Source organism: Engystomops pustulosus, chromosome 6, assembly GCF_040894005.1.
Source record: "Engystomops pustulosus chromosome 6, aEngPut4.maternal, whole genome shotgun sequence".
NCBI lineage: Eukaryota > Metazoa > Chordata > Amphibia > Anura > Leptodactylidae > Engystomops > Engystomops pustulosus.
In genome coordinates this window covers 54,403,454-54,422,407 of record NC_092416.1, presented here as the reverse complement: position 1 = coordinate 54,422,407, position 18,954 = coordinate 54,403,454, and the positions used below count along the sequence as shown (strand labels likewise).

The 18,954-nt window shown below is 44.0% G+C and overlaps 1 long non-coding RNA gene across 13 annotated transcripts in view; it reads left to right on the top strand.

Moving 5' to 3' along the window:
- The first annotated feature begins 5,749 nt into the window (after positions 1-5,749).
- The window catches only part of LOC140135097 (uncharacterized), an 85,151-nt gene continuing 71,946 nt past the window's right edge, over positions 5,750-18,954 (top strand). For 2 of the 13 annotated variants that reach the window (XR_011856467.1, XR_011856458.1), the window contains exons 1-2: positions 5,753-6,259; positions 11,301-11,421. This is a non-coding gene — a long non-coding RNA (uncharacterized lncRNA). Of the gene's footprint in view, positions 6,260-10,393; positions 10,765-11,300; positions 11,422-18,954 lie in introns of those variants that run through there. The other 11 variants (XR_011856466.1, XR_011856461.1, XR_011856455.1 and 8 more) reach the window with 11 other exon arrangements.

Genomic DNA, 18,954 nt, shown 5'->3' with positions numbered 1-18,954 from the left:
TGCAACACTCATCTGACTGCTAAATAAAAGCAACACTATAGCCCCCCGATGGAGCCCTGAAACGCCTATTTCAGTGCAGAATACATCGGGTATAGTGCAGCCGCGCCACATAATGTTTTGCATCCACAAATTGTGTCCTGTACACCAGAAATGTGTCTCGGACACTTCTTAAATACATGTGCAAAGTCTGCCAGAAAACTGGCACATGGTCCTTAGTAAATTTGGACCATTTTTCTTGTCTTGTCCGACACAGTGTAGCTGCAATGCGAAACTGGCGCAGACACTTTATAAATACATGTGCCAACAGTTTGTACGTTCTTTCTAGTGCAAAGTCAGACAGAAAACTGGTGCAAATACTTTGTTAAATGTGGGCCATAAACTTGAGTATAACCCTAGGGTGGAAAATACCTTGGCCACAGCCTCCCCCAGGAATGAAATGCCCCATGCAGCCTTCCCTTACTATTGAATTGCCCATGCAGACTCCCGCAGTAATAAAATGAAAATGGTCACTGGCTCCACCACAACCCTGTTCCCCTGACCAAACTATGAGGGGGGGGGGGGAGGGGGGATTTTTAAATGTACTTTTTTTAAATAGCTTTTTTGATTTTTACATTTTTTAAAAGGGAACACATTATATATGAACGCTGTGCACAGTGTCAGGTGGACACACAAGGTTCCTTTGTTGAAGCTCGGGGCCCTTAGCAAACATATCACTGAAGCTTCAGCGGCTACTTTGCTCCGGTCACAAGATTTTCTACTGGGGTTGTGAGCTGCAGAAGTGAGGAACATGAAGCTACTGCAGTTTACGACCAGGACGGAAGAGAGAAAAGTCCTATGCAGATTCATCTGCATGGGACTTTTCTGAGAAGTAAAACTGTCTGTACAAGTGTCTATGATGCTTGTACAGGCGTTAATGCGACTTCTGATACAGTTAGTAAACTTATATAACAATCAGCCACTGTACATATGTAATAACCAGGCAGTACACATAAATAATAGCCATCCAGTGTACATGTATGACATATGAATATAGACAATGAAAAGAAAAATAACAGCCACTACCTCGAAATGAAGTATTGCGTTTTCGGTGGCTTGTAAACAACAAGAGGTTCAAGAACCAGATCTCGGGAAGTTAGTGGACAGCCAGACTATTGTAATTATCTCCAGAAAGAAGAGCGCCACTAATCTATGTGAAGGTAAGTCGTGTCTTTATTCAAAGGATGCTGCATTACAGGAAGGCTGCATGCCACGTCTTTCTCAAGCCTTTGACGTCAATGACTGCTTAATATTTTGCAAATAGCCCTCAGACATAAACGTGTTATGCTTTAACGTAAACAGTAAATCACAGACTAAAGCAATATCATTTTCATTACAGTGCGACGATATGAAAAGGCGCAAAAACTTCACTGCTGCCAGAAAGGCATTCACATGCTTCAAATATGAAGGAATATCTGCCAAAAAAGGTCAAAAGAGTCAATCAACATATTGATTTCGGGGTTAGAGGAGAGAGACGCGCTACATCCAAAGTGTATTATTGATTTTGGTTATTTTTATTGGAAAAGTGACAACGCGTTTCAACGCCGTAATGGCGTCTTCATCAGGTCAAAACACTGTGGGGTTACATGGTAAAAGAACATGAGGTGACATAATTAGTTAGTTAATGAGTTAGTGGACACAGACATAAATACAGAAGTACAAAAATACAAAAATACAAATCTAGTGAAATGTACAGATACAGAAATAAAATATACTAATACAAAGGGGAACCGGTATTTGATCAAATAGTAAGTGGGTAATGGGCTGTACTAGTGAATGTGAATATATTCGAGGGTCTGAGCAAGTGAGCTAAGGATAGTAGAATCAATTAATTAAATAATTAATTAAATAAATAATTAAATAATTAAATAATTGGATTCAGTAAAAAATGAATAAACAGAATGTGGTACATCAGTTGGTTAATAAATAAATTAATAAATAGATAAACTAATAAATTATTAAATTATTAGATTATTAAACAAGCAGTAAACATATGGGAGTATGGTAAAGTCGGTGTGGAGGAGAGAAGGGAGAGGTACCTGCAGTGTGACCTGCGGTGTTGTGGGCAGATACTGTGCTGCCTGGAGGTCCAATCCTGAGGAAGGGAATGCAGATGAGAGAACAGAGCATAAGAGACCGATGGAATGAAAGCAGTGTGTGGGATATAAAGTGGCGCTTACTTACCGCTGCAAACGGTGTAGCGGGGAAGGGAGGCTGCGTGCTGACACCGGCGTGGGATGGACAGAAAGCGCGCCGGGTAGACACGCGGTTTTTTATTTGGTGTGGCAGGCGGCTGATTGAGGAAGATGCGGGGGCAGTGCGCCTGCGCGGGTTGCGGCACGGAGATATGGGTTGAGCGCAAGGTGAGTTTGAAGTAACTGTAATGTAATGTGCTGAGAGCAGGGACTGTTTCCTATCACCTTCCTTTACTTTTCAATTCCTGTACTCCTCCTTCCACGCGCATTCCCCCCCCCCCCCAATCGTTCCTGTCTCCCATGTCTTTCCATCCATCATCTCCTCTTTCCACTGCATTATTCACTTCATTTTCACTTCATTTCTTCTGTCTTCCTTAATAATTCATCTTCCCATATCTTCAGTCTATTCTTTTACTCTTCTCATCCCCATACATACACACAATCCCTGCTCTCAGCACATTACATTACAGTTACTTCAAACTCACCTTGCGCTCAACCCATATCTCCGTGCCGCAACCCGCGCAGGCGCACTGCCCCCGCATCTTCCTCAATCAGCCGCCTGCCACACCAAATAAAAAACCGCGTGTCTACCCGGCGCGCTTTCTGTCCATCCCACGCCGGTGTCAGCACGCAGCCTCCCTTCCCCGCTACACCGTTTGCAGCGGTAAGTAAGCGCCACTTTATATCCCACACACTGCTTTCATTCCATCGGTCTCTTATGCTCTGTTCTCTCATCTGCATTCCCTTCCTCAGGATTGGACCTCCAGGCAGCACAGTATCTGCCCACAACACCGCAGGTCACACTGCAGGTACCTCTCCCTTCTCTCCTCCACACCGACTTTACCATACTCCCATATGTTTACTGCTTGTTTAATAATCTAATAATTTAATAATTTATTAGTTTATCTATTTATTAATTTATTTATTAACCAACTGATGTACCACATTCTGTTTATTCATTTTTTACTGAATCCAATTATTTAATTATTTAATTATTTATTTAATTAATTATTTAATTAATTGATTCTACTATCCTTAGCTCACTTGCTCAGACCCTCGAATATATTCACATTCACTAGTACAGCCCATTACCCACTTACTATTTGATCAAATACCGGTTCCCCTTTGTATTAGTATATTTTATTTCTGTATCTGTACATTTCACTAGATTTGTATTTTTGTATTTTTGTACTTCTGTATTTATGTCTGTGTCCACTAACTCATTAACTAACTAATTATGTCACCTCATGTTCTTTTACCATGTAACCCCACAGTGTTTTGACCTGATGAAGACGCCATTACGGCGTTGAAACGCGTTGTCACTTTTCCAATAAAAATAACCAAAATCAATAATACACTTTGGATGTAGCGCGTCTCTCTCCTCTAACCCCGTTTTTTCTCCATCTTCTCACATATACATCTGGATTCATATCCAGCCCCCGGGGTTGACGCTGCCACTCCTTCCCATTATCCTTTCACCACCCATCCTGTGCATAAAAACTTTTTGGCGCCTGGCTCGAGACAAATCCCTCACAATTTTATCCTCTCCTCCTCAAAACATATTGATTTCCACTCACAACAAACACATCACCGTCTCCCACATATATAATAACCAGCCAGTGCAAATATATATACTGATATAAAAATCAGGCGGGGCACATATAAAATAACCATATATATATATAATGAAAATTCAGAAAGTGCACATATATTGATGAAGGCAGCGTGCCAAAACGCACGTCAGGGTGTTAGTCATCTGGTAGGACGCGTGCTTCATTGTGCCAAGGTAATTACAATACTGGATCCTTTAATGCCAATTGCAATGCATAGTTAAACGTTAAATTGTCTGTTTAGACTTTACCAGCATTTTCCTGGCACGTTAGAAAAATCCTATATAGAAACATGAATACATTTTTTCTATTACTACTTTAACCACATAATGTCCCCCCGATGTTTATGTAGTCCCTCCAGCATAAGCTGTCATTTCTGCTAAAAACCTTTGTCCAATATATATATATATATAAGAAAACTCCAGAGCAGCACAGCTCTCAGTGGGTGCAAAAGCCAGTGACCCCCTGGCGTGGGTCACAAATATATATCCAGTGAAGAGGCAGCACTCCAAAGTATGTGAAAAGAGGGTGAGTCTTTATTCCATAGAAGCGACGTTTCGGTGTAGTGATACATCTTTTTCATAAAGTGCATGACACACAACCAGCTATTTAAGGACCAACAGTGTATCTGATTGGTCAGACAAAAGGTAAATATAAAAACGTGGAACATTGATAAAGTGTAAAAATGAATACAATGAATTAATCTATATATACAAATAAAGTGCATAATTACATATTACATTGTAATGAACAGTACAAGTGATCGGAAAGTGACATAGTGCCTGAAGTACAAAATAGATTCCACCCATCGGTGTGTTGACCTAATCCAAGTCTCCTCCTATTCATCCATAAACATGGATTACCTGTGTACAGTCCACGTGACACAGCGCGCCTAGTTTGACAATGAAGCAGAAGTATGGAGTGCAACCTCCATTAAACTGGAAGTCATGGGATTAAGATCATAATGATGCAAAAGGGTGAGTCATTTTCACATGGTGGCCAGACCTATAAAATACATCACTACCTTACTTGTAATAATGATTACCGTATATACTCGAGTATAAACATTCTACTCACCTTCCGACCCCCCCCCCCCTCCCCGGCAGGTTCGCTTCTATACAACTCACCTTGCACCCTGAGAGAATCATCTGTGGCAAGACTTACCTTGATAAAGATGGTGTTTTTGCCACGAGCATTGTATCTATTTAGAAACTCACCGGTGAAGATGACGGAAAAAAGTTTTTGGTATAATGGATAAGATACGTGTTGATTCCAAGATATAAAGGAGACTTGGCTCTCCCCCATTGGAGTCTGTACTTTCTGGCTTCTCAGGTAGCGGCAATTTTGAAGGATACCCCAGTTGTATTGGCAAAGTGTTTTGTGAGCCAATTTGACTTTCAGGACAATTTTTTTTCTAGGTATATACCATTTTAGTGCAACACACAAGTCACCCTCCCAACTGACAGAAATCAAGCCCTCCTCCCCCACTGACAACACACAAGCCCCCCTCCCCCACTGACAACACACAAGTCCCCCTCTCCCACTGACAACACACAAGTCCCCCTCTCCCACTGACAACACAATAGTCCCCCTCTCCCACTGACAGCAATCAAGCCCCCCTCCCCCACTGACAACACACAAGTCCCACTCCCTCCTGATAAACCACAAGTCCCCTCCTCCCTGACAACACAAAAAATTCTGTCTCCTCCATGACAAGACACAAGTCCCCCTCCCCCCTGACAACACCAAGCAAACACAGAGCCCCCCTTCCTTCATCCTCTTCTCAGCGTGTACACCATGCTGACAGCCTGAGGTCCTTGTTGTGGGCTCCTGTGTGTGTTGGGGAGGCAAGGTCCAAGTAATGTAGGGCAGAGGGAAATGCAGCGCTGGGACTGTATATACATGCCTCGTGAGGGAGGGCAGTGTGTACACAGGGAGCCGACCATAGCACAGCTTATTACATGCAGCCCCTGACAGCTTCCTATGTATCCGTGCCTGCCAGGGGCCTATAAGCTCCGCCTCCTTATTCTAGCCAATCAGGTGACGGCAGGCCCGCGCGCTGCACTTGGTGACGTGGGTAGAATTATCAGTAACGGAATTCGCTGGTGCCGGGCCGTGCGGTGCAGCCGTTGGAAGAAGAGGAGCTGACAGGACGGCGCCCTGATACCGACCAGCACCGGGAGGAGCCCCAGCCGATCCGCAGGAGGAGGAGCCAGAACCAGTGGATCCGCAGGAGGAAGAGATGAAGCCTGCGATAGGATAAGTCACACTCATACATGACACATTCCTGCCTGCGGCGCCATTTTGTGAACGGTTTGTGACTGGTGACTAGAAGTGGCGGCGCTTCAGACGTTCGCTAACAGTTTGCTTCGGGTACATGTGGTGACCTCCTCAGGGAAACATCCCAGCCTTCCCCCGGTACTGGCAGGGGAGGGGGGTGACATACTGTAACCAATCACAGAGCAGCTTACATTTCATGTTTATCAAATATTGTCTGAATTCTGTGCTGTAACTGGTTACTGAGGGAAACAAAAACTGCCCCTTTTTCCAGGGGTTTCAAGGCAATTCTGGGGCAGACTTTTAAAACTGTCCAAGGTTTCATGTACAACAATGGCAGTTTGTCTCCCATTGACTTCTATTGCTAAGAAAAGCGAGGAAATCCTCGTGGGCGGTGCTTTGACCAATTGCATATGCGTTTCCATAGAAACCCTTGCGATCCGTGACTGGCACCAGGCGTCTTGTATTTAAACAATGCAAAACAGCAGGTGCTTATAACTGATAGCATGCGTTTCTATGGAAACACATTTGGGCCCACCCAGTGTTTGCCTTTTATTTCTAAATGTTCATATTTATTGGTTTAAAGGGATATTCCCATCTGGGCATTCACATTTAATTAAATTCATTTGCCATATGTAATCATTTCTTCAATTGGATGAAATAAAAAAAAAAATGTTCCTGTGTGAAGATAATTTCTCAGAAATGTAGTCATGTTGTCCCTTAGTAACGAGATAGCTTCCTCGGATACGACCACCTCACATTTTGGCACCAGTGGCCAGACATGCACTATTGAGCCCTGCCTGACCACCAGGATTCAGAGATCATTACCACAGGACGACTGTGGGACCTGCAGTAACTCCTGGATATTTCATATTCAGAAACTTTTTGCTTCCTTGTGCAATCCCTCCAGCAGAGGTGGCCGTATCCAAGGACACAGTCTTGTTTCTAAGGGACCATATCACTACATTCATGAGAAATTATCTTGACAAAGGAACATTTTCTTTAATAACATCTAATTGTAGATTTGTTTTTATATGGCAGATTAATGAAACTGAATGTGAATGCCCAGACGAGAATACCCCTTTAAGGCCGCATTCACACGACCATAGGGGGATGTATCTACAGCCGCAAGCTTACAGTCGTACACGGGTCCCCCATAGGCCGGCAATGACTGCATGGAGCGATACAGTGTCGCGCACATATGGCACTGTACTGCTCCGTACATGGGAAAAGATAGGACATGTCTGTGTTACGGCGCCGTGCATTGCAATGGAGAGGGGAGGGGTCACCCCTCCTCTCCATCGCGACTGACTTATGCCCGCTATATGTCAGTGTGCATACCGACTTAGCGCCATAACTTCCTTTACTTTTGTGCAATGCCTTAAAAAGGCATCTATTTTTTGTGTGCCACGTACAGATAATTAAAAGTAGAAAAAAACTTTAAAGGACCTTTTTTAATTTTCTTTGTATTAAAGTTACAAAAACTGGGGAAAAATAATTTTTTATGTAATGTATAGTATTTAGATATTTTCATTTTTTAGATGAACTCAAAATGGCCATTATAAATTAATTTCCTAGTGAGTGATGGTCCTTTTGATACGTATTGGGGCACATTCACTAAGATCATTGCAGTCTGTACTACTGGTATGTGCAGTTAGTGTGTAGTGTGCATAGCTCCGACAACGTGACGTCGGACAGAAAACTGGCGCACGACCGTTAGTAAAAGTGCCCCAATTTTTTTTAATTTGTAGCGGGAGTTTTTTTTAAAAACAACGTTATTGTGAAAATATTCATGTTTCTTTTTAAATATTTATAAACCTCTTAACGACCTGGCCCTTTTTTGTTTTTTAATTTCCATTTTTTACTACCCACCTTCAAAAATCTATAACTTTTTTTTATTTTTAAACGTAAGAGGTCAGTGACGGCTTGTTTTCTGCGTAACAAATTGCACTTCATGGAAAGTGGGGAAAAAATTACAATTGCAGTGAAAATGGGGAAAAATGCATTTGCGCCATTTTCTGGTGGGCTTGGTTTTTACGGCTTTAAAGAGAACCCGTCATGCAAAATAACCTCCCTAATCTAAATATATTTTCATAAACTGCCATTAGAGAGCATTGCCTCTATCCCTTCATTGTCCCTCTACATGCCTGTAATCCTAAGCAATGAGGTCCTAAAGCTGTATGCAAATGACCTGTGAAATGTCCAATGAGTCATTAGCATATTCATGCTGTCCAGCTTATTCATGAGTGGGAGGTACAGCCACACCCCCAGTGCTTGACTGACAGCCTGTATAATGATGTGCTTCCTGGTGCTGGCGCCCCCTGCAGCCTGTGTGTGTATAGGAGAGATACAACAGCTCCAGGCTGCAGCCATGTTATGCCAGCACATGTCAGGTACTTGTGTAGCTGATGTCTGTGTCTCTGTATATTAGGAGGATGCAGCATGTCAGCAGATGCAGCACACACACTAGCAATGCTTTACTATACATTACACACAAACATGAGCAGGGGGAGGAGAGGGGAGGGGTAACAGGGGTGACATCACTACCTCTGACCATGTGACCAGCCTCATTTACATAATAAAGAAAAGATGATTTTACAATGATTAATGTATGAAATAACTAGATAAAGGCTGGGATGGGATCCTTGTGAGCTGCTCCAACAGGTAGAGGTGACAGGACTAGTGACACAGACCTGATGACAGGTGTCCTTTAACTGTACGTCCCAAATAACATATCTACTTTATTCTTTGGGTGGGTACAATCACAGATTGTCATTTATCAAAAATTAAAACCTCCTGTACAAAAAAATTTTGTTTTGATTTTGCCTTCTTCTGGCGCTAATAACTGTTTCATACTTCGGTGTACGGAGCTGTGGGTGGTGTCATTTTGTTGCGACTTTTGATGACGTTTTCAATGCATTTTTAGGACTGTACAACCTTTTGATCACTTTTATTGAATTGTTTATATTTTTCAAAATGGCAAAAAAGTGCCATTTTCGACTTTGGGCTCTATTTTCCGTTGCGGGGCTAAAGGCAGTGAAAAACCATTATTATATTTTGATAGATCGGGCATTTTCGGAGGAGGCGATACCTGTGTTTGTGATTTTTACTGTTTATTTATATTTTAGATGACTTCTAGGGAAAGAGGGTGCAATATGCAGCAAAGACTTACCGGCTTCATCTGTTGCAGGGAGAACTGACTCCCTGTGGTGGGAAGATATTGCTGCGGACTTGAGATCCATGTTTGTGGGTGGCAGGTTCTGCGATTTGTAACTGTAGCTCGACTTTTTTGTCCTTGTCTTTTTTTTCTATTTGAATTTTTGTGTCACTTTAAATAACCAGGTTAGAGCTTCTTTCTTATTAGTAAAAGTACAAATATTATCACAACTGTTATACTTCTAGTCTGTACAGTTAGGCTACATTCACACTGCCGTTGCCCGCCCGTACCTTACCGTAGCGGGCAAGGGCAGTGCACGAGGAGAGGAGGTGAGCGCAGCTCACCGCCTCCCCTCTCCATAGGAAGTTATGGCGCACGGCGGCGTACTACGGACAAAGATAGGGCATGTCCTATCTTTTTCCGGGGTATGGAGCGGTACGGTGCTGCGCCGTGCGCCTATTGCCGTCTGTGGGGGACGTATATAGAACGTATATACGTCACCCGTATATACGTCCCCCATACGTCAGTGTGAATGTAGCCTTATGGTGCGGCGAGGCCAAGTGCATGAACGGGATCTCTGCAAATTGTAGTGCAGGCCCCGTTCCTTCATTTTTAATGGGCATCAGTGGGAAGCAAGGCTCATCTGCCGGTATTATATGGGCCGCAAACAAGGGCACACTGCCCTTTGCTTAGCGCCACCAAAGAGCACACAGTCGTGTGAATGAGGCTTTAAATAAAACTGCATTTGTTGCATGTATCAAGTGATCACATAGCAGCTTTACATTTGTTTATGCGGACGTAGCTTAAAAGGAATCTGCCACCGGGATGAAGTATTGTAAACCAAGCACACTGACATACTGGTGCGTGCCTCCTCTGGCAGGATCTGCTCTTCTTTAAGCTTCTTATGTCCTTGTTTTTTTTTAGAAAAAAAGGCTTTAAAGATTATACAAATGAGGACTGAGGGGTTGCAGGCTCTATTAACATCTATTGATCCTGCAGCCCCTCAGACTCGTAAGCATACTTTTTAAAACCTTTTTCCGTAAATACCAAAGCATAAGCAGCTAAAAGAAGAGCAGATCCTACCAGAGGGAGCACACACTAGTAGGTCAGTGTGTTTGGTTTACAATTCTTCATCCTGGTGTTAGATGTCCTTGAAGGCTGTCAAACCAGTACAAGTGGTGAATAAAATAGAACTTTTTCTTCAAATAGATAAAGTGTTTAATAAAGTGTGATAGTGTAAAATGACTAAACTCAGGATGGTCTAAATCAGTCTAAAAACTATCTACTATACAACCTATCCCATATGTGAGGATTCTGCACATCAGGCCTCAACACAAGAGCGTGATAGCCAGCGGGATGGTAACCCCATTGGGATAAGATTCTTTGTAGTCATCAAAGCTTGTGACATCACACTGGTTCCTATAGAATTCTCATGAAAGTTTGTAGCAGAAACGTCCAGGATGAGATATAGAAGGAATCCACTGTGTTTGTAAGTAGTAGGGAAACAGTCTGTGGGTAAGTAGTCATTAACTGTCGAAAGAAAGGGTGACAGATGGGTTTGGTGCTCACTTTCCCTATTGTCCCCTATTGCTGGCGATGATATTGAGTGCAGGAATATTTCGCTTCCAAACTGAAGTGGTTATCATTTTGTCTGTTGGATGCTTTATATTGGGAGCGTGATATTCCTAAACCCTAATCAAAGTATTTTAGTTGCCATCCTCTTATATTCAGAAGTGTCTTTTTTTCTGCTTTACCTATACAGATGTGGTAACAGTACATGAATATCTACTGACCACTTGTTGTATAACACAAAGAGGCCTTTACATATGTAAATATGTTACCATGTGAAAAACATACATAACATAACATACATGAACATAAAATAACATCAGAATAATAAATCTATATGTGATGTATTGGTATTGTAATTGGCTTATTGGTGCTTTACACCACATTATTTTGGCAATGTGCCTTCAATAAGTTATTTGGATTGAGATAATTGATGTTTTTATTGTGTCGTTAAAGGAAACCTGTCAGTAGACTGGGGACCTTGAGCTGCCAGCGCACTTCTAGGCTGCGTCCCCAAGATAGGCCGACAGAAATCCAACGCTCAATCTATCTTCAACTTCACCAGTAGATGCATCTGGTAAGAAGCAACATGTTTTCCAACCTTCTTTCTGCCTTGTTTCTCTCTCTCATTTGTGCCTTTCTTCTCTCTTTCTCACTCTCATTCTCTCCTTTTCACTTCTATCAATCTCTCTTCACTCCTATACTTCTCTCCGTATCCCTTTCTCTTTATCTCCTCTCCCCTTATCTCCCTCTTTCCTATTTTTCTCTCCTTTTGTTCCTTCTATTTCTTTCCTTCTCTCCCTTTCTTTCTCTCATTTTTTTCTCCTTCTCTCCTTTTTCTTTCTCTCATTCTATCCTTTTCTCTTTCTCTCTTTCACATCTTATCTTCTTTTTTTCTTTCTATCCTTCTTTCTCCCCATCTCTATTTCTTAATCTCTTTCACTCCTTTTGTCTTTCTTACCTTCTATCTTTCTCTCCTCTCCTCTCTTTTCTTTCTTCTCCCTCTTCTTTCTTCTTATCTCATTTCTTTCCTCTCACTCCATCTCTCTCCTCCCCTCCTATCTCTTTTATTTCTTCTCTCTCCCTCATTCTCTCTTTTCTTTCTTTCTTTCTTTCATTCTTACTTTCTTTCGTTCTTTCTTTTCTTTCTTTCTTTCTTTCTTTCTTTCTTTCTTACTTTCCTTTCTTTTCTCTCTCCTTCCTTCCTATATCTTTTCTTTCTCTCTCTCCTCCCTTCTCTCTTTTCTACCCTCTCTTTCCTTCTCTCTTTTCTTTCTTTTTCTCCCTCCCTCCTTCCTTCTTTCTTTTCTTTCCTTCTCTCTCTCTCTCCTTCCTTCCTATCTCTCTTATTTCTTCTCTCTCTCCTAACTTCTCTCATTCCTTCCTATGTCCTTTCTTTCTTTCTTTCTTTCTTTCTTTTTTTCTCTCTGTCTCCCTCCCTCCCTCCCTCCTTCCTTCTCTATTTTCTATCTTCTCTCTCCTTTCTTTTTTTCTTCTCTCTTTCCTTCTCTCTCTCCTTCTTTCTTTCTTTCTTTCTTTCCTTCCTTCCTTCCTTCCTTCCTATCTCTTTCCTTTTTTCTTTCTCCTTCCTTCTCTCCTCTCTTTCTCCTTCTTCTCTCTTTCTTCCCTTCTCTATCTCTCTCCTTCCTATCCCTTTTCTTTCTTCTTCCTTCATTCTCTCTTTTCTTTCGTCTCTCTCTTCTTCCTTTTTATCCCTTTTCTTTTTTCTTCCTTCCTATGTCTTTTCTTTCTCTTCCTTCTTCCTTCTCTCTCCTTTTTTCTTCTCTTTCCTTCTTTCTCTCTCTTTCCATCCTTCCTTCCTTCTCTCTTTTCTTTCTCCTTCTCTCTTTCTTCCCTTCTCTCTCTCATTCCTTCCTATCCATTTTCTTTCTTCTTCCTTCATTCTCTCTTTACTTTCTTCTCTCTTTTTCCTTCTTATCCCTTTTCTTTCTTCTTCCTTTCTATCTCTTTTCTTTATCTCCCTCCTTCCTTCTCACTCCTTTTTTCTTCTCTCTTTCCTTCTTTCTCTCTTTCCATCTTTCTTATCTCTTTTCTTTCTTCTTTCTCCTTCCTTCTTTCTTTCTTCCCTTCTCTCTCACTCCTTCCTATCTTCTTTCTTTTCTTTATTTCCTTCTCTCTTTCTTCTCTTCTTTCTATCTCTACTTCCTTATTTCTTTCCTTCCTTCTCTCTCCTTCCTTCCTTTTCTCTATTTTTTCTTTCTCTTCCTTCCTTTTTCTTTTCTGTTTTCTTTCTCCTTTCTTCATTCTCTCTTCTCTATCCTTCTCTCTTTCTTTCTTTCTTTCTTTCTTACTTTCCTTTCTTTTCTCTCTCCTTCCTTCCTATATCTTTTCTTTCTCTCTCTCCTCCCTTCTTTTTTTTCTACCCTCTCTTTCCTTCTCTCTTTTCTTTCTTTTTCTCCCTCCTTCCATCTTTCTTTTCTTTCCTTCTCTCTCTCTCCTTCCTTCCTATCTCTCTTATTTCTTCTCTCTCTCCTAACTTCTCTCATTCCTTCCTATGTCCTTTCTTTCTTTCTTTCTTTCTTTCTTTCTTTCTTTTTTTCTCTCTGTCTCCCTCCCTCCCTCCTTCCTTCTCTATTTTCTATCTTCTCTCTCCTTTCTTTTTTTCTTCTCTCTTTCCTTCTCTCTCTCTCTCCTTCTTTCTTTCTTTCTTTCTTTCCTTCCTTCCTTCCTTCCTATCTCTTTCCTTTCTTCTTTCTCCTTCCTTCCTTCTCTCCTCTCTTTCGCCTTCTTCTCTCTTTCTTCCCTTCTCTATCTCTCTCCTTCCTATCCCTTTTCTTTTTTCTTCCTTCATTCTCTCTTTTCTTTCTTCTCTCTCTTCTTCCTTTTTTTTATTTAAAAGTATTTATTTTTGCAATTTTTGAAATTTTATACAATTACAATAAACAAAACCAGAAAACAAGATTGTCTGCCACATATTTCCTTCCCCCCATTACAGGATTATTATACAACAGCCATGGTAACAATCAGGTTCTTGCTGTGTTACAAAACTACCTGAGGGATATTACACAATAGATAACAGCAGATACTGCAGCCAGACATCTTGATACAACACAAACAACTATTGACACATAGACAATCAGTCACACACACACACACACACATACCAGCACGCTCAGTCTCCTTCATCATGGAGAGGAGTATATGTCACATGTGATTATAAGGCTGTATGGGGAGTCGCGCACCATCTGGACCAGATGCGATCAAACTTCTGGGGACACTTCCTGTTGGTATACAGGGACCGGTAGTGGGGAATGACGCTGTTAATAAGTAGTATCCATCTTTTTAATGGAGGGGGCTCCTGGTCCTTCCAGGTCATCACCACCACTTTTCGGGCGTAGTATAAGACAAACCTAAAGAAAATTTTGTCATAGTGGCCATTGACAACTTCATTTATGATGCCGAGGAGACACACAGAGGGAGACATCAAGCGTGGGAAATCAAAGTGTATATTTAGGAATTCCAGCACTTCGGACCAGAAGACATGGACCCTAGGGCAGGACCAGACACAATGCAGGAAGGATCCGACTTCAGCCTGACAGCGAAAGCAAAGATCATTGGGCATTGCTCCCATGCGGAATAGTCTAGCAGGGGTGAAGTATACTCGATGGAGGAATTTAGATTGGATCAGGAAGTCCCTCGCACTCACTACAGATGTGAAGTAGGACAGTTCGACCTCCCTCCAGTCATCATCTGACAGGTCAGGGATATCCTGTCTCCAGCGTTCACAGGCTCTATCAAACGGTCTGGACTTTTGCTCTTGTAGGAGAGCATAGCACTGAGTGAGTGGCTTAGGGAGGTCCGGGGTACTCATCAGAGTCTCTAGTTTGGAGAATTTCACTGCCAGGCTGAAGGAGCCGAATTGGGCTTTGAATGCGTGCCGCAGTTGCGTGTAATGGAAGCTAGCCGTATTGGGTACAGTATGTCTCTCCCTTATCTCGTTAAAGCTGAGTAACTCTGCTACCGGGGATAAGAGCTGGCCTACAAATTTCACCCCCGCTGCCCCCCACATTGTCCAGCCCGGGAGGGAGAGGAAGTGAGAGAGCCATGGATTGAGCCACAATGGAGTCCTAGGCGAGAGAGGGGGAGAGCTGCTCGGTTCTACCAGGGATTGTGCCCTACGCCAGCACACCGCTACCGTACGTAGGGGAAGTGGGGTATCAGATGGGGACTTATACCTGTACAGCAGGTTTGTAAGGGCCTCGTAGGAACCTACCAGGGCACCAGCCAGTGCAGTAGCTGCATTACCCATGTCTATATCTATCCACCACTGGGCATATACAAGCTGGGAAGCCAGGTAATAAAGATACAGATCCGGGGCAGCCAGTCCACCCCTAGACTTGGGAGCCTGAAGCAGCGCTAAACTGAACCGCGGGGCACTACTCTGCCAGTAAAAGGACCTGAGAATGCCGTCTAAGCGTTTAAACAAACTCTTAGGAAGGAGTATAGGACAGGCATGGAAAAGGTATAGAAATTTTGGGAGAAAAATCATTTTAAATATGTTAATACGCCCGTACAAAGACAGGGGGAGAGTGGACCAGGCTTTTAGGCGTGATTCCGTTGCAGTTATCAAGGGTGTAATGTTTAACTCCGTATATGCCTGGACCCTGCGTGACACCTGAACTCCCAGATATTTAAAGGTGGACACCACCTGGACTGGGACGGGGAGGGAGTGTACCCCTACATCAGATAAGGGGAAAAGGACCGATTTGTCCCAGTTAACCCGGAGACCTGAGAACCCCCCGTAGCGTTCTATCAGGGACAGAAGGGATTCCAGAGAGGGGCCCACGTCTCCAAGGTATACAAGTGTATCATCAGCGTAGAGAGATACCTTTTCAATGATAGGACCTCTAGTAATACCCTTAATGCTATCAGAGTGACGGATCGCCACAGCAAGGGGCTCAATGGCAAGTGCGAAGAGGAGGGGAGATAGCGGGCAGCCCTGCCTAGTGCCCCTGGCCATAGGGAGAGTAGGTGAGATGTTAAGGTTGGTCCGTACCCTAGCCTTGGGATCATTATACAGTAGTTTAACTAATGCTGTAAATCGAGGGCCAAGACCCATTCTAGGCAAAAGGGTCCACAGATATGCCCATTCCACAGAGTCAAACGCCTTACAATTGTCTAAGGATAAGATAAACCCAGGGTCTGGAGACCGCTCTGCCTCTGCAATGTTCAGGTGTAGTCTTTGTATATTTATGTCAGTTCCCCTCCCAGGCATAAAGCCTGTCTGGTCCGGGTGAACCAAGGATAATATCACTTTATTAAGCCTTGTTGCCAGAATTTTTGCTAGGATTTTAACATCTGAGTTTAGGAGGGAAATTGGGCGGTACGAGTCGGGAAGCAGGGGATCCTTGCCAGGCTTAGGAAGAACTACAATAAGGGCCTCTCGCATGGAGTCAGGGAGGGAACCACTGTCGAGCGCATCGGAGTACAGGCTAAGTAGATGAGGGACCAGGGTCTCACAGTTATCCCTATACCACTCACCTCCCAGCCCATCAAGTCCAGGTGTCTTACCGAGGGGCAACGATTGGATGGCCAGTTCCACCTCCTCCGCCGAGAGCGGAGCATCAAGCTCCGATGACTGTGCCGATGTGAGTCTCCAAAGTGGAAGACTGTCAAGGAATCTGGAAATCTCGACGGAAGAGGCGGACAATCTGGAGCTGTAAAGAGAGGAATAGAATTCATGAAATACCATGTTTATGGCCCGGGGTTCTGTGATCAGGGTTCCACTACTGTTAAGGATAGAGGGAACGGAAGCACAAGGACGTTCAGCCCGCGATAAATACGCAAGCAGCTTCCCATTTTTATCTCCGAATTCAAAGATGGACGCTTCCCTGGCTAGCAGGCGCTTACTGGTGCGCTCCTTCACTACAGCTAGATGGTTCCTCTGCGCCTGAGCCCAAGTCTTTTTATTCCCCGGAGTAGGTTTCTCTAGATACTCCTTTTCTGCATTTACCAGTGCAGCGGTCAGCCTCTCCTCCTGCGCGTTTAGAGACTTTCTATGGCCAGCTACACCTGACATGAATGCTCCCCGCACCGAGGACTTGTACGAGTCCCAGACTAGGAGAGGATCAGGATGGGTTGAGTGTACATCCCAGAACTCGCTGTGCGCAGCCCTGACAGTACTCAGGACCGCTGGGGATTGGAGCCAGGCCGGGTGCAGGCGCCATACGCGGGAGTCGCTGGGGGGGCCTATAAGGAGACTAATGAGCAAGGCGGAGTGGTCTGATGCACTGCGTGGGCAATAGGATACCTGGTCAACGTGCGGCAACATATCAGGGGAGACAAAGGCCAGATCAATCCGAGAGAAGCTCCTGTGCACAGAGGAATAGAATGAATATTCTCTCTCTTGAGGGTGTTTACTACGCCAAACATCGGCGAGGTCTAGAGAAGTGAGCCACTCGTTCAGACGGACCGAGCCTGTGTCCAGACCACTTGTACGATCTAAGGAGGGATTAGGGACTGCATTGAAGTCACCAATGCAGAGTATCGGACTGGGAGGCATAGCAGCCAGCTTACTGGATATTAGGTGCAATACAGCTGGATCAAAGGGAGGGGGGACATAAATAGACGCTATAGTAAAGGTAAAGCCCCACAAGGCACAATGTACGATCACATAACGGCCAAAGTGATCCGGCGCTACCTGTATGACCTCTATGGGAAGCGCTTTGGATATGAGTATGGATACTCCCCTAGCGTAGACAGAGTAGGAGGAATGATACCCTCTAGCCACCCAGGCCCGCTTCAGGGAGAGGACCTTCTGACCCGTAAGGTGTGTCTCTTGGATACATACAATGTGAGGGGCTTGACGCTTAATGACATCTAACATCAGAGCCCTCTTGAATTTAGAATTAAGTCCCCTCACATTCCAGCTCATTACCTTAAGTGAAGACATCTTAGCGGAAGGGAAAGGGGTGTGGGGAAGGAGACGTGAGCAACCAAGCATTCATCCTTTCATACCACAAAGACATAGACAGACAGACAACAGTGAGCATAACAAATATAACAGAACTGAACTAACAATCCCAAGAATACAAACCCCCTGTCTAACACCCTAACAGCAGTAGTGTAGACCTATACCCAATAACAATCAAAGAGTAGAACAGTGGTCCCTAACTCAAGACAAACCTACACCATTTGTCCCGGGACCTTCAACCCTTAATGTATATATGATCAGGAGGTTATTAGGCAGCCATATTTAGAGAAAACCAAAGAGGAGATAGGGGATGGGGGAAGGGGGAGGGAAGGGGGAGGGAAGGGGGAAGGGGGAGGGGAGAGGAGGAGGGGGGGGAATAGGGAAAGAATGAAGTGCCATATGTGGCGCACTGGTCGATATGACCAAACAGAGAACACAAATCAATCACAGGGTACATTTGTGAGGCACGTAATGTGTAAACAAATATTAGAAAACTGTAACAGTGATTTGGGACCCCTAGATAACTATTCAGGACTAAGTCCAGCATTGTCATAGCACATCAGATAAAAGGATATGTGAGTCCAGTCACTCAGGAGGTGCGGGCCTTCCAGCAGGAGCCCGAGGGGCTGCGTCAGCCCAGTGAAGTGCTTCGGTTGGGCAGGTGAAGAAACGAGTCTTCTGGCCGTCCACAATTCGGAGCTTGGAAGGGTACATCATGGAGTATTTATACCCCTTGTCACGGAGACGGGCACGGACCTCGGTGAATTGTGCTCGCTGTTTCCTGACGGATGCAGAGAAATCAGGGTAGAAGGACACTCTGCTGTTGGCATAGAGAATTTCTCCCTTGGTACGGACAGCCCTGAGGATAGAGTCCCTGTCCCTAAAGTGCAGCAGCCGGGCCAGGAAGGGTCTCGGATTGCCCCCTGGGGGGCCAGGGCGGGATGGCACGCGATGGGCCCTTTCCACTGTGAAGAACGGGGAGAAGGTATCTGCAGGAAGCATATTTTTGAGCCAATTTTCAAAAAAGGATACAGGGTCAGACCCTTCCACTTTTTCGGGGAGACCAACCACTCTGACGTTGTTCCGTCGCAGGCGGTTTTCGAGGTCATCAGCTCTGTCGATGGATGCAGACATTTGGCGCTGAAGCTCTCTGATCTGTGTCGGCATAGGCCTCTG